Here is a 23,096-nt window from a genome sequence, read left to right as displayed (position 1 = left end):
GTCCGGGAAACAACTATCTCCACTTGCATGCCCCTTCCGAAAGCCACGCTTGCAACGCGCCCTCCAAACAGCATGACGAACCCTTAAATAACAGCACATGCGCCAAATCATCGATTCTCTGATACGTGCCCGCTGCCTCGTGGTGCTCGCCCGTCGGCTGGTCCATGATCAGCTGGCCAAATTGCACACGGCGTGGGACGGCAGCGACACCTACCTGGAGGCAAACGGACATAAAAGCATCGCCGCCTACGCTCCCCTTCAGTGGGTCCGGCAGCGGCATGATGTGCAAGCGCTACAGTGTCTTCTGCTTCATTTTGCAGATTGCCCCCAGTCCGGGAAACAACTATCTCCACTTGCATGCCCCTTCCGAAAGCCACGCTTGCAACGCGCTCTCGAAACAGCGTGACGGACCCATAAATAACAGCACATGCGCCAAATCATCTATTCTCTGATACGTGACCGCTGCCTCGTGGTGCTCGCCCGTCGGCTGGTCTATGATCAGCCGGCCAAATTGCACACGGCGTGGGACGGCAGCGACACCTACCTGGAGGCAAACGGACATAAAAGCATCGTCGCGGACGCTCCCCTTCAGTGGGTCCGGCAGCGGCTCGATGTGCAGGCGCTACAGTGTCTTCTGCTTCATTTTGCAGATTGCCCCCAGTCCGGGAAACAACTATCTCCACTTGCATGCCCCTTCCGAAAGCCACGCTTGCAACGCGCCCTCCAAACAGCATGACGAACCCTTAAATAACAGCACATGCGCCAAATTATCTATTCTCTGATACGTGCCCGCTGCCTCGTGGTGCTCGCCCGTCGGCTGGTCCATGATCAGCTGGCCAAATTGCACACGGCGTGGGACGGCAGCGACACCTACGTGGAGGCAAACGGACATAAAAGCATCGTCGCGGACGCTCCCCTTCAGTGGGTAGGGCAGCTGCATGATGTGCAGGCGCTACAGTGTCTTCTGCTTCATTTTGCAGATTGCCCCCAGTCCGGGAAACAACTATCTCCACTTGCATGCCCCTTCCGAAAGCCACGCTTGCAACGCGCCCTCCAAACAGCATGACGGACCCTTAAATAACAGCACATGCGCCAAATCATCTATTCTCTGATACGTGCCCGCTGCCTCGTGGTGCTCGCCCGTCGGCTGGTCCATGATCAGCTGACCAAATTGCACACGGCGTGGGACGGCAGCGACACCTACCTGGAGGCAAACGGACATAAAAGCATCGTCGCCTACGCTCCCCGTCAGTGGGTCCGGCAGCAGCATGATGTGCAGGCGCTACAGTGTCTTCTGCTTCATTTTGCAGATTGCCCCCAGTCCGGGAAACAACTATCTCCACTTGCATGCCCCTTCCGAAAGCCACGCTTGCAACGCGCCCTTCAAACAGCATGACGAACCCTTAAATAACAGCACATGCGCCAAATCATCTATTCTCTGATACGTGCCCGCTGCCTCGTGGTGCTCGCGCGTCAGTTGGTCCATGATCACCTGGCCAAATTGCACACGGCGTGGGACGGTAGCGACACCTACCTGGAGGCAAACGGACATAAAAGCATCGTCGCCTACGCTCCCCTTCAGTGGGTCCGGCAGCGGCATGATGTGCAGGCGCTACAGTGTCTTCTGCTTCATTTTGCAGATTGCCCCCAGTCCGGGAAACAACTATCTCCACTTGCATGCCCCTTCCGAAAGCCACGCTTGCAACGCGCCGTCCAAACAGCATGACGAACCCTTAAATAACAGCACATGCGCCAAATCATCTATTCTCTGATACGTGCCCGCTGCCTCGTGGTGCTCGCCCGTCGGCTGGTCCATGATCAGCTGGCCAAATTGCACACGGCGTGGGACGGCAGCGACACCTACGTGGAGGCAAACGGAAATAAAAGCATCGTCGCCGACGCTCCCCTTGAGTGGATCCAGCAGCGGCATGATGTGCAGGTGCTACAGTGTCTTCTGCTTCATTTTGCAGATTGCCCCCAGTCCGGGAAACAACTATCTCCACTTGCATGCCCCTTCCGAAAGCCACGCTTGCAACGCGCCCTCCAAACAGCATGACGAACCCTTAAATAACAGCACATGCGCCGAATCATCTATTCTCTGATACGTGCCCGCTGCCTCGTGGTGCTCGCCCGTCGGCTGGTCCATGATCAGCTGGCCAAATTGCACACGGCGTGGGACGGCAGCGACACCTACCTGGAGGCAAACCTGGAGATTTTTGTTCTTCAAAAACAGGATACTTGTACAATACAGCTGTATACCTCTACCCTCAATTGCTTTCATCTCCGTTAGCAAAAACGCCAAGGGGCGAGTAATACACGCATAGAATGCACGATTTGCCTGTCCCTCGATTTCACATTACTTAAGATAGCCCGGGATTTGTTTTGACATAGTATGCAAAAACCTAGCTTCAGGCAGCAGGGTCTCCAGTCGTTATTTAGTTCACTGGCTTTGTCCCTACATTCCAGCCACATTTTACAATGCACTACTACCTTGAACACAAAGTCAGCCTTGTAAGCTATGCGGTAGATTGGTTGAAGGGGGCGGTAAGAATTGGTCATCCAGGACTTTTAAAATACCAATCATTGTGTGAACAGCAATCAATCATATGTTTTGGTGCGAGACAGAGATGATGTTGTGTTGTTACGTGACGAAAAGTGATGAAAGACGCGTTGAACATGCAAAATGCGCCTGTGAATGCACTAAAATCTTTCTCGCTCCACGTGCTTTTCTTCTGTCGTAACCTTGCTAGTTCTCATCATGGGTGAATTGTACTAGATGAGCGAGCACTATACTTGTTTTGAGCGACGTTATTACAGACGAACCGCTCCTATAATATATCATTTGAAGTTGGAGAAGGACAAAATTGAAATTACAAGTAAAGCCTTTTACTAACCAAAAACTAAACTGGCAAACAAAGTGTTTGGTATGGGGTGGACTTTTATAAACACTACAGACTTCCTGTTGCTGCAGTCTCTCAATGCGTGCAGGAGTGTACAATTGGAGTGAATGCCTTTTTCTACAGAGTAGCATGAAATTTCGACACGAGAAACTTTAAACACACGTGGACGTATAAACATATTTAGCTAGTTCACATCGATAGCGTGTGAACCTGCTAGAGCAGGTTCACATATCAGGCTGACATCCATGAATGTAGAGATGTTGGATATTGCATGCAGGTGGCTTCAAGTATTTACGGCGCTTTGAAAGCGCCTCGTAAAATTTCTCCTTTCGGGGAGTCTGTCGTAGAGCTTCTGTTAAGCCCCGCTAGAAATACGGTACATGTAGTTTACCAACAACATTCGCCTAAGATATATATACAGGCAGTATCGAAGCGTTGACACACACAAAACGCCGTTAAATGTAGAATACATACGTCATATTCAGGTTTCTTTAGAGTTCCTTTCATTTTGAAGATATCAATATTACCTAATTGTGCAAAACATTTGGTAATATATTTCCGAAATACAGCACGCGGATTGAACCAGAAGTCAACCATACGCCTTGAGGTTTGCCTAGGCGCATCTATTAAATGTTTTTGCGACTGTGGTGTCCGCAAGTATGCTATTGAGTCTGGTCACCCTACCGCATTCTGCAACCGACAGAAAACAGTACCTACTGCAATACCTTTGCAGGACATTTTGTCCACTTTCAAGCATTTTAGGGACCAGCTATCGCCCAGCACTGCGCACGACATGCGTCGAATGCTTGGACCAAACAATTGTAGCAGTATATTGCGAATATAGGTGCCCCTGTACGAGCACTCAATGGAGGTTTTTTTATTTCCTGTATAGTATATGGCGAAAATTGGTTCACACGAACAACCACTCTCAGTTTTTATTTCTTTATTTTAGAGGTTGTCCTTTCTCACAACCATGCAATACTTAGAATCACATAGACTCTATAGCACCTTTTTAAGTGGCTACAGTAACCATGGTCTTGCAGAATATATTGGGGTACATGTTCCTAAGAAAGGTCTTCCGTCGGGTGTGCAAGGGCATTCCGGTGGACACCACTGTATGCCTACCATGTCGACGGGGCACTGAAAGGCAAAACCGTTGGTGAATAAAAACAAATTTATATACTGGGTGTTGGATATCTTGGTCGGCAAATAGCCTGATTACGATTAAAAAGAACACTTCGAAGCCAATTTTGTAAAATTCTCCTATGAAGAAGGGTTATTTTCTCTAAACAGTGAGCCAATGATAAACTTTCAATTTATTAGCAAATAATAAATTTTCTGCTAAAAATTACTATGACAGCTATAGGTCGAGAAGCCTTCAAATATACTTCTGTTTATATAAGCTTGTGGTTTAAGGCTGTGACGGCAGCACGCTAGAGATGTCCTTTCTGGCGGGGGTACATGCGTTGAAGCATATAAACCGGTTGCACAGAATCAAGGGACACAAATACAAAAAGCCACTTCTAGCGCCGGGCGGAGACATAGATGGGTGCTTCAGAAAATATATTTTGCTTCAGTGCGCAGTGGTATGATGCCGCCAGCATACGCACTTGTTATGATAGGCACATATAAAACAAAAACGGAGAATGGTTGGAGTTTTTAGCTGTTACCGGACTATCAAAAGTACCATTGCAGGAACAAAAAGTGCGCAAAGTGCAGAGCTTATGAGCCGTACACTCAGTTTAAACGGATTGCTATTTTAAAGCATTTAAAAGCCACATGTGCAAGCTGTCTCATGTAGCGTGGTGAGAAAAAACTACTTAAACATTTCAGCGACAGTTTGTCTCGAGCCAAATTGAGGTGAGACTCACACATAATTTGTTTTGTAGACTTAGAGGCGCTTAGAACAGACTCAGTGAGGTGGTCGTCACAGCGACATAGTTTACCACTCTTGCTGAATGAACGCGCGCGTAAAGGTCTTGCAACAACTGGCAGTATACAAGTGCCCGAGTTGTTTAAAGAACCAGAAAGGCACCTTTAAGCATATCTCAACACCACCTCCTACTAGTCAAAGGTACATAATTTCATGTACTAGCTTTTTTATTATTGCAAATCACTAGAGGCCACGCTCGGGCCGTCTCCTTTCGGCACAAACGAGCCGACGATGCTGCATTATCCGCCACCACATTTTTGACGTGGTGGGGGAGGTTTTGCGAATAGAAGCAACATGAGAAATGCATGGCGCACTTCTAAGCCCGATTCCAGAAGAAGGCGTTAGGTGCCCCATTCGGCTAGACAGCTCCGTTACTGTTTATTTAGTCGAGAAAATGGCCCCTGCAGTAAAGAGCAAAAAAATCGTCTACGTCTGTTATCCTGCGGTTCGAATCCTCGTCTGCGCAGCAACAACTCAGCGTTCTCCCAAATGCGCTCTCTTGACTTATTTTTCTTGTTTGGCATTTATTTCGAATGTAGAGAATATATCTACGGGAACTGTTTGTGAATCATGGCGCCTAGTATACGATGCAAAACAGGCAATCTGGATTTCGGCGAACTAAGAATCCTCAGCCATTACCGCTAATAAGCGGCCAATTATGCATACCGGTGCAAAACAGGGTCCCAATCACGTCGGAAATGGTTTGGTTATATCATTCGTGTAGAGTCAATTTTCCTTATACAAAGCGCAACTTAGAAAATAGAGCCGGCGCAGCGTTCCTGTCTGCTATGCACGTTTACTGAAAACTCCGTGGAGCATCTGAAAAACTGGGTCAGAAGACACATCATCGCCGGGATTTCCAGGATATTCCACACAGTGGGGTGTAAATTCAATCATGAATCCTTACCGACTCGCCCAGCTTCGAACATTTGTTATCTAGTACATTCAGGTTATAATGGATTTTCTCAACTCATACTCAATACAAGGCGGCCCACAAATGTCTCAAAGCTCCTGTGAGAAGACTGAATGTATGGCCACACGCAGGGCAATATTTGTAACGCATAGAGTGAGTGTGTAGCGTGAAAGACGTTACACGGCTGAGATCTTCCGAAAATGTAAATATCGTAATTTAGAAAACTCTCCTCGTGACGCCCGAATGTTTCCCCAGCTCTCCAAGTTTTGTCTGCTATTTTAAAGCGGTTCATTTCACGCTAGGGTAATTTGGCGAATGAAGTAACCTTTCTACGTCTGCATTTCGCGATTAGATTAACACTCAAGAACAAGCCAAAGTCCAGAACCATTATAGAGTTTGTTTTGGGTCTGCAAACAACACCGAATTCTTCCTTCAACAACACTTTCTTAGCACAAGAGAAGGGGAGATCATCGGCATATGCCAGTAAACTAGGTTCATTGCCAAATCATTAAAACAATGAACGCTTGGGCATTGAAGAACTGACAAGCAAACAAGCTCTAAAAAAAGGCAAAAAAGTTTCTACAGAAGACATTATTTTCTAACAGACGATTCTATTTCCACACACCTAGGGAAGTGGCCTCTAACAATTATTGAAATTGCGCGGTCGTCATTGCAAAGACATATGTGGTTTAAAGCAGCTGAATCAATGGTAACATAATCCGGCAGTATACACCAAAACAACCGGCGACTGCAATCGAAAGCCTCAGAAAATGCCAATCTGAAGTAGAGCCAGCTGCTACTAAGTGCTAGAACAAACTCCTGAGCGCTGTCAACAATCGTTAAATTGCTCTATTTCGAACGACCGCGCAAACCACATGGTTGGTGAGTGCCTATGACCATAGACATTACAAATAAATGGCGGTTGGACACACCCTTCCAAAAACGTTTGTCTGTAACCATCAGCAGGAAGCAGATTTCTTTCTGTAGAAATTTTGTTTCCTTACTTGGTTTTACTAACAGAAGCATTACCCGGGAAATGGCAACTTTGATAGTCAGTGTGCAAAATTCATAAAATTACCAAACACAATAATTATCACAATTGCCAGAAAAACTCCCAAAAATTACCAGAAAGCGAAACAACGTGAGCACAACAGCTGCACAACAGCGGCGCGCAACTGTTATTGTATATAATTTATTCATGGAATATGATATTTACCGCACCAAAGCTACACAGGCGACAAGGTACACCGAATTGGAGGGCTCCGGATTAATATTTACCGCCTGGGAATCTGTAACGTGACACCTGATTGTAAGGAAAGAAGGAAGGAAGTGAACTTTATTTTCTTAAGCACCCTTATTCCAGGCCGCCGTGGCTGTTACATGTGTCAGTCAGCTTGCTGATGCAATTCGCACCTGGAAGAGCTAAAACGAAACACACTAAAGCGGCGCATACAGGGTGTAGCAGAAAAAATGGGGCTTGATGTATTTTGGGAAACTAGACAAAGCAACTAAGGCTATGAAAACCATAGAATTGTGATATCGGAGAAAACAAGTTGCTAATATGAATTGCCAGGCTTTCACCTCTCAATACGTAAGCACACTTGAATGCCTTGATAATTTTCTTACCTCCAGATTAGTTAAACGTAGCATTCGTAGCCTTAGTTAAACGTAGCATCTGTGTAAAACAGTTTTGTGAGAGACTTTTTTACAGTTACAGTAGAGCGATTTTGAATCTCGATGGCCAGATGCCGGTTAAAGAAACTGTGAACAGTCAAGCCGAAGGCAGTGTTGCTCTGCTGTGAACATAAGCCTATGCGAGTTACGGATTTTGGAAATATCATGCGTTGAAGATCGGGTGGCTGTTTTTTTTTTGTTGTGGTTGTATGAATGTCGTGATTTGAGAAAGTGTTAGTTCTGGTTCGTCAGAAAAAACTAATGGGTTTATAGAATTGTTCCTTATCCGAGGAGACTAGTTGGCAAGTTATTCAGCCAGTCAAAGGAACAGCTCAGCTCCTGAGTGTAGTATAGAGCCAGCATCGCACCGCCATATACCGGATGTCTAACCTACTCATACGGCTGTGTAACACGAGCAGTTAGACCGAAGCCACATAAAACGTAGAACACACAAATGCGATGCCGGAGATGTTGTACTCGTCAGCATTGGTTTGAATTCATACAGTATAAAATATCGGGGGCATAGATGCGAGCGAAAGCATGCATGCCTTAGGACTCGTGCAAGCCGAGCAACGAAAACAGATTGGTCTTGCTGGGACACGCGAGCGTAATAGCAACTTAACAGGCAGGATGACAGAAACGTTTCGACCATCAACTTGCCAAGTAAAGTTTTCGCACCGACAGTAAGTTGGCATGCAAGTAGTAGAGAGAGAGTAAAACAACATCTTTATTTCCGGCAAGTTGTGACGCGGCCTAAACGTCACGTTGGCGGGCCGCTCGGCTTCAGCTGCCTACTCGCACCGCCACTTCGCAGGGCTGCGCTTTCGTCCTCTGTCGCTCGAGGGCCACCAACGTCTGCTGGACGGCCTCGCGCTGGGCGTCGTAGTCAACCTGTGCCACCGCCTTTTCCAGGCTCGGTGGCAACGCGTCCGTAATCCCTTCGCTCACTTTGCAGTTCCAAAGTATGTGCGCCATGGTCGCCCGGCCCTTGCCCCACACCCCGCACACATCACGCGCGTACACCTCAGGGCACACGTGTTTTGCAAAAATTTTTTTACGTACCTGTGAGGCCAGAAGAACGACCAAACAATGTGCGCGCATTCACCCCAGTACCCGAATTATCAAGCTGCTGGTTGCTCAGTGACAGTGCAATCTAACAGAACGTAGTGTGGCCTGCCATCCTGATAGCGTTTCACAAATCAACTTTGTACTTTTTTCGAGGTAATGACTTCCCCAAAATAACAGAAGCAGCAATCCACTCAGAAGAAGTGACGATAAAATACGATAATGCCTCCCTTCGCAGGCTGAAGCTTTTTGCCGCTGACAATATTAGATTTCGACAGGTTAAAACGCCTCTCTCTAATGTAGCCACCAACCGGATAAAAAGACAAGAGCGCAGAGTAAGACCGAATGCCCGTAATCATACAGCATTTCCCCTACCTAACAAAAATTTCGACATGCGTGAACTGCACCATATGAAAAATAAAGCTGTGCTGTGTCTCGCCTTGTTTCACGTACAGGAATGTTATGGCGAGAGTGGAAGGTACCATACTTCAGAAGAAATCCGAATCCATCATTATCATCAGCCCAATCACGTCCATGGCATGACGAAGGCCCCTCCCATTGTATTCAAACAGCTGGTGCCCTACGCCGTTCGAGTCCGCTGTTTACCCCCGAATTTTTAATTTCATCTCTCCGTCGGGTTAATCGCCTTCTTCATCTTCTAGACCCATCTTTTGGTATCGACTCTCTTACCCTAAGTGTCTACCGCTTGTTGGTTCGTCTAATTAGATGGTCAGCCCAAGTATATTGCTTTTTCATTATCTGAACTATGATGTTGTCTCGTAGAAAGAAACAACGCAGCTGCCTTGAAAGAAAACCGAGTTTATTGGTGCAAACTAGTGCTCGCCTAACAACTCTAATATTACACAGGTGGCAAAGCAGCGGTCAACAACCAACTGACGTCTGCAGGCCAGTGTCGGTGCTTCGAATACAGCGGCGACTACCCGGGGAGTATTCACAATTCGGCGCTATTTTTCTTTGAAACATCGCATTACAACGAGAACGCTGGACATCATAGAAGAGTGCTCGAGGATAGTGACGTCATGGCCAAACAATTTTCCTATAAAAATAGTATACCACGTGCGGCATTCAAAATAAAAGAAAGAATACATGCACTTTTCTTCCAACACTGATAACAAAAATGGGTGCCGGGGGATGGTAAAAACAAATCAGAGGTAAGCAAACAATGCATGGTTCGTGGCAATACGCCCCTCACAACATTGCATAGACCCGATGATAGATAAAACCACAGTTCAAAGAAACAAAAAAGTCTAGCATCTTGCGTACTAAGTCTTGCGGCGCACCACGTGGAGGATTTCGGGCCTCGTGTGTCGTGAGGATGCGACGGAAGCACTGTTAGGGCAACCATGTAGATAACATTTCCGACATGTCGTTCGATTCTGTAGGGCGGGAAGTGCCGCCGGAGGAGCTTTCCACTCAGTCCGCGTCGTCAAGTGGGAGTGCAAACCTACGAAAGGTCATATCGAAACCTTCAAAAAGCGCAACACTTGAAAAAAACGTGATACCAACGAAGGAGACAAGGACGCGCGCTAAACGAACAAGCCAGAGGACGAGCGTTTAAAGCGCTCGTCCTGTGTCTCCTTCGCTGTGTCGTGTTTTTGAAAGTGAAAGTCAAAGTGTACTTTATAAAAGCTTATATCAAGTGTTGCGCTTAGTGAAGGTTTCGGCATGCAATTTCACCCACTAACCCAAATTGCCATTCTGCTGGAGCACAAAAGAACACCTCATTAATACTCGGCGTCTCGGCGTCTCGGCGTCGGAGGTTGTACCGTGCGGCATCCACCAGATGCTGGTTCGTACTGCTGACGCAAGCAAGCTGACAGGCTTCCTTTGCACGCTGCAGGTATCCTTAGATGTCCACGTTTTGGTCGTCGTCATCCAGGTGCGGCAGCATGGCGTCGACAATCCACATCGGTTAGAGACTGTAGATAAGCTAGAATGATGTTATGCACGCAGTTTCCTAGACAGCAGTTTTGCACTGTGCCCATTGTATTGTATTCACCAGGCACAACGTGATAGATATTCAACTTTGCGGGTTCTTGCGCAGTTCCCCTTGGAAGAGCGGGGGTCTCTGCGTAGCGCGCCATTTAGTCGGGGGCTACGACAATGCACTTGTTCTAGAATCCTTACAAAGGGAACGGACCCAGAAGGTCCGTTCCCATCTGCTGAAGGGCCTTGACGAGACGGAGATCATTGGAGAACGCTGGCGGGCTTCGACTGCGGCGTTTTTCGTCGCTGGCTGTCGCGGCACCTTCGGACGTAGTGGGAGACATCGGATGTAAGGCGTGGTCAATAGTACCTCGCCTTGATCTCTGCAATAGAGCGTGCCATGCCGAAACGTCCAGAAGCCAGGTCATCATGCCAAGCTTCCACTATTTGGCCCCAAAGGTCTGCGGGGATGAGAAGAGGATAATTTGCTCTCGTCCCTAGGCTGAAATTTTTCTTCACAACGGGGTTTTAGAGGCTGAATGCTGGTAAGTTAAGGCCCTATGTCAGGAGATGTTGTGTTGTCCTTTGAGGTAGTTCATCATGACGCGTAACAAGGTCGGTACATTGCTGGGAAGCTAGGTCGCTCTTCGTCGCTACTCTAAGTACTGCGCCCTGTTCATCGGAGTCTTGTGGTGGTTGGTCGACGCGGGCTCGAGACAGGTAGTCGGCGTCAGTGTGTTTCTTGTCGATTTATACACTATTCTTGCAGGCGCAAGCTATAGGTACCGGGACAGCCAGATGGGTCCTTCAAATTGGCGAGCAGAGACAGCGCATGATGGTGTGTTACAACGTTCAACGGTGTCCCATAAACATATATGCGAAATTTTGAAAAGGCCCGTGTTTTAGCGAGCCACTCTTTCCCAGGGTCTTAGTTTTTCTCTTCCCACGACAGACACAGGCGGATATTTTTCCAAGCGGCGTTGCCCTAGGACGATGACGGCACCCATACCTTTATCACTGGGGGCAGTGTACATTTCTGTCTCGGCATTTTCGTCGAATTGAGTTAGCACAGGTGGGCTTTGCAGGTGTTGTTGCAGGTCGCAGAATGCTTTCTCTTTGGATTTTTGCCGGCTGAAAGGGGTGGTTTCTTTCGTAAGCCGTGGGAGTGGCTCTACAATCCGTGCGATGGTTGCGACGAAGCGTCTACAGTAGGCGCATAGTCCGACGAATCTTCGCACGCCCTTCTTATCTTTCGTTCTTCGGATGTTCACTATGGCTGAAGGATTTGCCGCGCCAGGTAAGACTCCCACGGTGTTCGCGACGTCGCCCAAGAACTTGAAATCCTCGTACGCGAAGCCGCAGTTTTCAGCCTTCAATGTGAACCCTACATACTAGTGGTCTAGAGGATCACCCTTTCAAAGTGTTTGATGAAATTTCTCGCGAATACCACAGCGTCGTCTTCGTATACGAGGCAGATGTGCCACTTCAGGCCAGCCAGCTCAGTGTCCATGATACTTTGAAGCGTTGCCCTGGTGCCGTGCACAGCCCAAACTGCATGACGTTGAACTTGCGTAGGATTACCTGTGGTATAAATGCTGCCTTGTCTCGGTCGTTCTCGTCCCCTTAAATTCTCTACTAGCCTGTCTTTAAATCCGTCGAAGGGAAGTACTTCACGTGGAAGAAATGGCAAAGCGCTTCGTCGATTCGTGGCAGGCGGTACACGCCCTTTCTGGTGGTTGTGTTCCGTCACAGGTAGTCACAGCAAAACCTCAATTTCCCGTCTCCCTTCTTGACGAGTGCGCCTGGCGCCGCCTTTCGGCTTTTCGATGGCTGCATAATGGAGTCGCTGAGCAGCTCTCCGACCTGTGTCCGGATGGCGTCCCGCTCGTGTGAAGACTCACGGTACGATTGTTGGGTAGGTCGGGCTCCATCTTCGGTTATTATTCGGTGCTTTGCTAGAGGTTCCTGACGTAATTTTGCGTTTGGCGAAACACAATGTCTCTAGCGACGCAGTAAATCCAATAATTTGTTCCTTTTTTGTTGCTATATCGCCGGGTTCACGCACAAAGGATCCGGAGGCTTGAAAGTATCTCCGCGTTCAACGTTTGCGACCGCGATCCCATGACTTGTTTTCTGCGTTTCTTCGAGGAACGCAATTGCACCGCTCTTGTTTAGATGGTGGTGCCCCTCAAGGAACTTAGTGAGAAAATGTGGCATTTTCGCTGCTAAAGTGCGGAATGCCTCTTGCGACGGATGATGATAAGAATTGCTATTCTTTCACCTTTGTAGTGGGGTGATAACATGTATGACATGTCATCTTACCAAGAAGGACTAATATACCTATCTTTTACACTCTTGGCATAATACTAGCGCTGCTTAGGGCAGGCACAAAAAGCTTATTGGGCACAAAATACTCTTTTTCTGTTACAGGTGGTCACGGTCCCGGGCAATGTTCCCGTCTCTACTTTTTGTCTACCAGCATTTTAATTTTATTTTCGTCGCCTCGTCGGCCTTGAAGTTAACTTCCTCAATGCTAGCCTTAAATGCTAAGGCTTCTGGAAGCCGAATATATTACTCCTGCATATTTGGATGGATAGCCTCACATTCTACCACTACGTGCAGCACAGTTTCTGTTTCTTTCCCACAGACTAGGCATCCCCATCATTTTGTGAATACTTCCCCACAACGGTCTTAGTTCTCAAGCAATCTGCTCTAGCCTCAAAAAGCAAAGCGCTGCTTGGGAATTATTGTAGAAATGTTCCTTTCTTATGTTCAATTTTTCGGCCCTGTACATCTCAAACGACGTTTTAGCTTCCATTTTTCTTCTCCATTTGTTCGTTTCAATCTTCCTTGCCTCTTTTTGGCTATCTTAGCTGTTTTGGATTCTCCACTGTTCTTTTCTTATTTCATCGTTAGCCTTTTACTCTTCGTTAACCACTGCGTGTCAACGCTTTTCAAGTATAGGTACCCAAAAACCTTAGCTGCCAACCTTCGTTGATCCATTGCTCTCAACATCATCTCAAAATATATTTTACTCTGTGCTTCTCGAACTTCAAACGAAGCCGAGCCCAAATCTCCCTTTTCTGCTTCGTTAGTTCTTTTTCCATGCGCGCCTAAGTCCAAACGGCCTACAGCTCTCTGATGTACTTCAAGGCCTGGTAGAACGTCTGATTTTAAGCAGAGTACAGCATTTGCGAATGTGACACCCGGAACCTTTACTCGTTTCCACATTCCTCTCAATACTTCATATTTGTTATACCCCCACAGAGCGCTATGCTTCATTGTAGCTGCGTTTCACTTTCCCTTATCCTTAAGTTGATCCTAGTGAGTTCTTAAGTAGCTATCCCCTTCGTTTATCCACACTCCCAAATATTTATATTCCTTCACTCTGGGTGATTCACCTTGCTGGGTAGACACTGCGTCAGTGGTAGCGTCATTGAAAACCATTATTCCCGATTTTTCTGCGGTAAAATTTACCCGCGCTCGGGGCTTCCTGGCCGCTATTATTCATTAGCCGTTGCATATCAGGCTGGTTATCAGCTAAAACAACAATGTCATCTGCGCATAACATTCCCGGAATGCACTGTTGTACAACTTCGTCTTGCAGCATTTGGGTTAGGCTTAGCCCTACTTCGCTTTCTTCCAGATTCTTTTCTAACCCTACTTTGTAAAGCATAAACAGTATTGGGCACAAAGGGCATCCCTGTTTCAGTCCCCGATTGCTGTTGACGTGTTGGACGCATTTCTGCCCTTTCCGTGTAAGTTGCACTGTATTGTCTTTGGAGATTGCTATGAGGAACTGTATTAACTCGTCATCTAATCATTGGACTTTCATCGTTCTCCAGAGCAGTTCTCTGTTTACGTTGTCGTATGCCTCTTTAAAGTCCAAGAACGTAATCCATAATGGTCTATTCTCCACTTTCGCAATTTCCATGCATTGGGTTATCACTAACAAATGATCCAATCGCCTGTCTTGTCTAAATCTATTCTTTAGTTCCCCAAGTATATAATTTTCTTCCATCCATGCTTGAATTTCTAATTTTATCACCTGCATTACGAATCTATATACCACTGATGTCACTGTGAGTGGTCTGTATGAATCAATACTGGCTTTGTTGCCTCTGCCTTCATATATTAAATTCATCCTACTTTGTAACCAGTCCTCTGGTATTTGTTTGGTCTATATCACCTTATCTATTGCCCTCATAAAGGATTCCTTACTTTTAGGTCCAAGCAAACTTGTCAGTTGCATTGGTATTCCGTCCGGGCCCACTGCTGTCCGGGGGAAAACCTTTTGCTCTGGTTTTTTCCAATCAAGATTGCTCAAACTTATTTCCATTTCCGCAGTCATCTGCGGCGCTGATGTTATCGGTGCAGGCTTTCCTGCCACTATTGCTCTAAACTTCTCATTAATCACTCGAAGAATATCCGCAAACGCTTGCTCTCCTTCTAAATGTTCCCCTCCTCAGCAATAAAGAATTTTTGGTGAATACCGTTTTTTGAGCTCAGTAATTTTTCATGGTTCCAAAACTTCTTAGAAGCTCTTTTGTGCTCCTTCCGAATTTCTGCCATTCATTGTTCGTTTTTCTGCTTGATCTTTGCTTGCACCGTTTTCTGAACTTCTAGTTTTTTTTTTCCCACTAGATATCCCATTTTCCCTTCACTAGCTCCGGTTCCATGCCTGTTCGTTTTGATTCTCTATGTTCTTTCGACGGCTTTCTTCGCTGGTCAATAGCCTATTTTATGTTAATTAGGAGACACCGCGGTCGAGAATTCAAATTTGATCACTCTGTATTTTGGCGTTGGCGTCAGCAACAACATCTTCAAAGTAGACAGCGATCATCAAGCTTGCGCAAGGTGGCAGGGTGACATAATAATGGGCGATCCTTACAGGAGAACGGTGTTCGAGGCTCGGTTTCGGTTTCGGCGTCTTGAGATTATCGGGGTAAAACGATATCGACTTGGTCTGCGCAACATTTATTGGATTATTTTCTGTCAAAAGGTCATTTCCACATTTACATTGCGGGAGCAGTGAGGCAAAATGAAGAACGCAGAGGGGTGCGTAATGAAGTCTATGACGACGCACTTTGTGAATGTTTAACTTTGCTTTAGGAAAGGGTCTCCTGCTGTGCGTATGTGCGTACCGTCCAATCTGGTAGAAAGTTTCTGCAGCTTACAAACGAATGATCCACTCATTACTGAGTAGTAGGCTTTCGTGTTTATCAGGGCGCCACCACCAAAGGCGCCAATGGACCACTGGACGTCGAACGCCGCTTCCCTCGAGTTGCGGGTGCGTCGGAGAGTCATATGTCGCCTTGTGCGTGTTTTGGGTCCGGCACTACGCATCGTCGTTGTCGTCTTGTTCTCAGCGGCAGGCTCGATAATGTCGGGTATGGGTCGCGCTGTGTTGCTGACGTCGTTTTTGGGAAGCACCTGAGGGTTTTATTGGGCTGAGGGCATGTCATGAATCGTGGTCTTCCGGATTTTTGTGGTTTTTCGCCGTAGAGCAACTTCATCTCTAGAAGTTCTGCTTTTACTTTCCCCTACGAGGGCTTGGGAATCTCCCACGCAGGAATTCTGCGTTACTTTGACGTCTTGGCGATCGGACTGGGTTAGCGCCGGCGAACGGGTGAAGCGCACTGGACCTCGGTTGGTGTTGGACAGGTATCCTTCGATCTCAGTAGGGTGCTGGCCTGGTGGGGCGCGTCGAGTCGAGAGAGAAACCCCGCAAGCGCACAATCTAGTAAAGGTAGCGACCGTGGATGTGCATGGCCTCTCTGCATTTGTAGCTTAGCGGACGAATATGGGGGTTCGCAACAAGTCCATCTTCCTCGGCGTCTGCTTTTCATTTTAGATGATAGGACGTCTTCAAGCGTCGTTTCCATCGTGGTCGCCTTAACTCTTTCGTTACGGCGGAAAAACGGCCGATTTTAAGTGCTTCCACAAAATGTTTTTTTTCTCTTGAGCTACTGGACACACGTAGCCTTGCTATGCATGAAATTGTAGCTTATAGATTGCTCTTCCAAACACTAAGCAGCAGTTTTGTTAAAGGTACAATTACTTACAGTTTATTTGTCAAGTAATCAGAAAAAAGCCCCAAGAAAAGTATACGAAAAACACAAATCGGCACTTTTACCGAGACTAAAAATTATTTCAGGTATTTTAAGATATACAAATTGTTCCCACGTTCCTTGGCTATGATTCAATATATAAATCAACAGTGTACACCAAGTTGGCAACGGTCTAATTAGTGTTGCATCATGGCCGCCATGGGAGCGGTCAGTTGAAGTTAGTCAACCCGACCAACCGCTTCCGCTCACTGACTAGCCAGCGTCACTGATAATCATTGATAGTGAGGCTGGCTTGTCAGTGAGCGGAAGCGGTTTGTCCGGTTGGGTAAAATCAAAACAGACTGATCACTTGCAGTTGTGAAATGACACCAACGAGGATTGCTCTACTGGGTGGGAGCAGTCTGTCTTGGTTTTTACTTAAACGGCCAAACCACTGCCGCTCACTGACTAGCCAGCCTCACTAAAATTAACAGTGACTGTGACTGGTCAGTGAGCAGAAGCGGTTTGGTCGATTGGATGAAATCAACTATGACTGCTCCCATGGCCGTCATGATGCAACGCTATTTAGAACATTACCCACCAAGTTTTGGATTTTTGAGGGCCCGTCAACCTAGCGCAATTGACAGCTGTGCCACGCCGCGAGGGCACTCAAGGGTGAGTGAGTCTCTGTAAAACGTGCATCCAAGTACCGTACTTACCCGGTTCTAACGCGCACTTTTTTTTCCAGAAAAATGGGTCGAAAAATCGAATGCGCGTTGGAATCGGATACGAAACCGAAACCGAAACAGCGAAAATTTCGTCCCACCTATCGCCCTCCCCATGTCAAGATGGCGCTAAAGATTTTAGCAACGATTTTTCGCACGCAGGAAGCATAGGCGCCTAGGCTCTTCTATCGGCGTTCACACAAATAGTCAAATCGTTCCACTTGCGCGTGTGATAACAGCAATGGCAGCAGGGGCTCTCACGTGTTCAAAACGAGCGCTCGGCTGAAGCGTGCGCCTCTGGAGAAGCTCGTGGGATGGGCGTGTGAGGCGTGGGCCACGATCCCATCGACCATAGTTGCACGTTCGTTCAGAAGTGTGGCATCGTGAACGTGCTTGACGGCACCGAGGGCGAGATGTTGTGGTCAGCGGAGAGCGACGAGGAGTGAGATGAGTGAGATTACGTCGGGAAATAAATCACCCGTTTCTATCGCATTCGTTTTTCTTGCTCACACAGTTCCGTGCGCGTTAAGCGGGATTCACACGACGGAGAAACCCTCTCATGGAGGCGGACGGATATGTGACGTCAGCAGCACGTGACCGGATTATCTGGCCTGGCGGCGCATCCACACGTGCGGAGCTACGCGGAGTGACTAGCAGACGACAGCGCCGAGGAACAGGTTCCATTCCCCGTGTAAGTAAGCGCAAAATGGACAAGGACGAACGAAGTGAACGGGACAGCGCCGTGTCCCGTTCACTTCGTTCGTCCTTGTCCATTTTGCGCTTACTTACACGATGAATGACCAACTCGCCCAAGAATCCACTCTGATGAAGTATATTCCATTCCCCGCCGAGAGCCACCGCCGTCGAGCTAAAACATGCGGAGGCATTTTCTTTCGCGGAGCCACCGCGGGTTATCCCCACCGAGGGGCGGAGCCTAAAACCGGTCACGTGAGCGGGTCCCGCGGGCCAAAAAGAGAGGGTTTCTCCGTCGTGTGAATCCCGCTTTACAATCGGAGGTGCAAGTTTTTTCGGTTTTTTGTCAGGAAAATTGGGTGCGCGTTAGAATCAGGTAATTACGGTATACTCTTTTGTGTCTTCGCACAAAATCCTTATCAGTTCGGTGGTAAAAAACAAGAAGAAAAAAAATCCAGCGCTCTCGACAAGCGTCGCACCTGAACCCTGCAGCGCTAATCTGACACGAGCGCAAGGTTATCTTGAAGGCGATAGCGCGGTACAGCGCGGTGCATTTGGCAAAATATCCCGGCCGTACGTTCTCGAGACCCTAAACACAAAATCAAAACCGCAGTCGTCAGATAAGAAGCACGTTTTGTTTATAAATACAGCGCGGAGTCACAACGAAATTACCTGCCAGCGCTTGTTGAAGTGCGAGGCACCTGAACTGGAGCTTCGTCTTCCTAACTGAAATCTGAAGATCCCACATCATTGCTTGATCCCTCATTGTTGCTGGAATCAGAAAAATCGACAGCAGGAGCTGCCGAAGTGCTTGCTACAGCAGTCCGACTGTGCGGAGCGCGGCGCGAACCCGACGCCATTTTTCCTCCTCCCCTCCCCCTTCGGTTCAAATTTCTCTTGCTACGCCGCCACCACACGAGACATACAAACAAACGAAACCGAAATTGAAAGAGAAGTTGCCAATGAACACACCAGATGGCGATAGTTGTCTGTAGAGCGCGGGTTTTATATTTTGCGGGAGATTTAAAATCATCGGACGCCGGCTTCCGATCGCCTATGGCGCCGTCGTGAAAGAGTTAAACGCTAATTCAGCCACCGTCTAACAAGGGTTAACGTCAAGGCAAGCCCGTAGGGTCCCGTTACAGTCTCTGGGCTCTGGGACCATCGTCTGTATAATATTATGTTTGTATACGTTTACACAAAAATAAATTTGATTTTGACTTTGAAAAAAAGTTTTTCCTCAACCATTGGTTCCTTTCTTCTTTCATTTCCGAGTCAGCATCTCGAAACAAACAAGCATGGGGAAAGATCACGACCCCTTAGTTGGGGTGTTGAGTGCGCGTTTCCAGCAAAAGTGCAGTTCGTTCATCCATCGAAAGTGCATTCCAGTCCGTCAGGAAGCTTTCGTGGTTCTGAAACGAAGTTCGAGCTGTATCTTCCCTATATAACAACACATGCCAAAGGTTTTTCCTCATTTGACCTGCGAAAGATACGGACGTGCTCTGCTTTCTCCAACCACACATCAGGGTCTTCACCGGAAGAGCCGCGGAAAGATGGTGGTTCCCGGAGCTGCTGCAGGAAGATGAGGGAGTGGTTTCATAAATCATGTGGTCGCTTGCAGAGGTCTTTAGCTTGATTCTTCCTGGTAGGAGACCGAACTTGGTCGTTAAACTTTTCAGTCAGTGTTTGTCCGGCTTGGGCTGGATTGTCGGTTTCGGCAAACTGTAGGAAGGACAAAGGGTGTGTACTGCGCGCATCTAGCAAATTCACGTGGCCAATTACAATGCAGCGGTATTGAATTAAAAACAAGTTTTTTTGAGTACACTTGTGCTCTTCTATCAACTAAAAAAATACAGAGTCCGCGAAGCTCGTCAACAGCAAAGTGATGTCCGCAGGCGAGTGTCGGCAATCGATTACCGCAGGAGGATGCCATTGAAGTATTTATATTTCGGCGTGGGTGTTTCTCTAAACGTCGAAATATAGCGAGAAGAATGAAGAAAATAGAGGAATATTGTAGGTTAGCGACAGCAGGGATGGACCCTTTACCTATAAAAATGAGATAGCGTGCGTGGCATTCAAAAGAACGAAAATAGCATGCACTTTCGTTGAAACACTGACAACACAGCTGGGCACCTCCTGAATGCTAAAAATAAAACAGAAGTACCAAGCAGAATGCATGGTTGGCGGCCGTATTTTCTACTATAGTTTTTTATGTGATACAGCTAGAACATTTTCTTTCGCTCAGTGTGCCTGCAATCATAATTTCTTCCGTGCCCGTGAAGCACCACTGTTTGCTTCCTAGGTCTTCAGTATGGCGGCACATTTCAGCTAGGTATGTTATCACCGATGGTATGCGCTTCCTGTAGATTCCTCTCTTGGGTCACATAGGTAGCGTACTTTGTATTATTTAGGATTTCTTGCGGACTCTTCAAACCGATACATATTCTGCGCTGGATGTCTCTCTCGTGTTTAGGATCAGCTCTAACCACATGTTCGAGGTAGTTCTTCTAACGTGTCGATTCCTAGCTCAATAGAACAGTTTTCTCGTGCTTATCCCTCATTACTTTAGGTTTATTTATATTTCTCATTGTCCCCACGGTGGTGCAATGAGATTGCAGTTTCTGAAGCATTGTTTTCAGGGGTTCTGCCATCTCACTCAGCAAGGCTATGTCCTCCCAATAACACAAATGGCTCAAGTATTTCCCATTTCTCCTTACACCTGTGTTTTCGCAGTCAAGAATCCTAAATATCCCTTCCAGACATGCTGTGAATAGTTTTGGCGAGATGGTACCTCTATGTCTCACTCCCTTTCAGATTGAAAATTTATGGCTTCATTTGTTGGGGGTTATCCTGCCCCTGAATTGCTTATATGTGTCTTCTAGAAGTCGTATGGGGGTCTCCTTTATTACGTGGTCTTCTAGAGCGGCTGCGTTCATGACGAAATGAACCTCTTTCTCATCATCTATAATTTTCATGTAGGGGTTTATTCTATCGGCGGATTTTACTATCACTAGGGTGAGGAAATGAATGGGATGCATGGTTGAGTACGCTTTCCTAAACTCAGCATCTTCTCTGGGCTGTTAGGAATCCAGACTGTCACCTATGCTTCTAACTCTTTTTTAAACAGCTCGGGATCAAGTGAGAGGAGGCTGATGCGTCTGTAATTCTTTAGGTCCTTAGTACCTCCCTAGTCATGAATCACAATAGTGCCAGTTTTTCCCTGCTATAGGCACTTTTTCAGTCTTCAGGCATTCTGAACGTAGCACAGCAAGCTTCTACAATACAAAATATCCTTCCTCCTTCAAAAGAGCTTCGGTAATGACGTGGTCGCCAGCAGCATTTTCTTGTTTTGTGCCGTTGAGAGTCTTTCCTACTATCTCTTTAGTTTCAAACTTAACATCGTAAGGTCAACTTCTATGCTCAGTTGTTCAGTTGGAACCAAAACAGACGACTGGGCGAGTTGGTACATTGTCTTGCTTGGTAACAGCGCAAATAAAACAGGACACAAAAGGGAGAAGGAACGGACACAGAACGGACACGGACACAGCGCAGACAGCGCTGTGTGCGTTCCTTCTTCCTTTTGTGTCCTGCTCTATTTGCGCTGTTACCAAGCAAGACATTCATTTGGAAGTTAAGCGAGTTGGTAGGTGTTTATAACTGATCACACCGCGAAAGACGGGACAGACAGAACAATACCCACGAGACAGCGCCTGCCCTGTGGGTATTGTTCTCTCTGTCCCATCTGTCGCGCTGCAATGACTTATGAGCTCAGTAGTTCCCCTGGTTTAAATTCGCTGGTATTGCAGCCTTGTGTATAATATTTCTGCTACCTTTACAAGCACACTACGATACGTTCGTAAGACCGCGGAGATAGTCATAATATAATTTTATCGCTTACAAGCTTCTTAATCAATTATGTACTGACGTTTTGCATTTCAGGTCTTGTTAGAAGCATGGTTTTGTTGGTATATAATCTAATTATGCTGGCTGAAAGTTTGGTGGCGCGTGCCCAAGTTGAACTGTGCACAAGGGATATTACTGTTTACATTTGTAAAAAAATATACATTTATGCGCCATTCACCAAGATGTCCTGTAGGCTACGAGGTATTATATTTCGCAATCACATACGTCCTTAGCGTTATACATTTCTGTAGAAAACCAAATATTCCCGGGCCATCTCCACCTACCTGAAACCCTGGGAGGGGCGAAGCATGCAGCGTATAAGTGCGCCTGGGCGTTTTGGCCAGCGGAGATGAACCGTTGCGTGGTAGAGGCCTACAGCTTTTCTGTGAAAGTATCTTGCCTATGGAGTACGAGGCTATCTAGCGCAAAGCGTAAACGAGTATCCTCTTGTTTTTTTAGTACGCGTTACGAAGCAGTCCTGCGCGAGACGTAAAGAAGTGTCCTGGGTTTTTTTTAGTACGCGTTACGTTCTAGCGTGAGGCGTAATCGAGTTTGCGGGTGTTTTAGTACCCTGACTACTTTACAGGAACGACGATTACGACGACGACGACGACGACGACGCTAGGAGCCGCCAACATGCCCAGCCCGTAGGGGGCTTCGCCCCATAATGGTTGCTGGTGCTTAGACGGATGTACTGTCTATTTTGACAGAACATGGTCTTCGGCGTAATACAGTCAAACCTAGATGTAACAGACGTCTATGTAACGAATTCTTGGATTTAACGAAACTTTTCAATTCCCATTGCCAGACCTATTGAAACGCATCGGTTTGCGGCCTCCATGTAACGAAAGCGTCGCGACGATTACCTTTGATGTAACGAATTTGCTACGCTGATGACGCGTTGTTTTCTGGACTTTTTCTTAAACATCAGCTGCAAAAGTGCAATAATTTCGCGAACTTCGCCGGCATCGCAAACTACCGTGCCCTTCCAGTGGCGTCCGCTAGGTGCTAGGCTTGGCTGTCACGCGTTTAGTAGTGAATCTCGCCTGCTATCGGTGGTGTCAATTCGTCGGTGACGAGTTCTGTTGCCAGAAAACGAAAAGTTTTGTCCTTTTAGGCCAGGCTACCAATTTTACACGGCATCTCCGCAGGCGCGAAAAAAAAAACCTTTACGCCCGGTACAGTAACTTAGCTGGCACGTTCTCAGTAATTTTGAGAGCGGAAAACAACACAAAGTTCGCTAAAAGCCGCTTTTCTGCACAAGTTTGGTCCTTAAAACGGGCTAAGGCACTG

This window comes from Haemaphysalis longicornis, unplaced genomic scaffold (genome assembly GCF_048455015.1).
Source record: "Haemaphysalis longicornis isolate Haplotype H1 unplaced genomic scaffold, Haemaphysalis longicornis Haplotype H1 scaffold_14, whole genome shotgun sequence".
Lineage (NCBI taxonomy): Eukaryota > Metazoa > Arthropoda > Arachnida > Ixodida > Ixodidae > Haemaphysalis > Haemaphysalis longicornis.
This window is presented reverse-complemented; position numbering follows the sequence as displayed.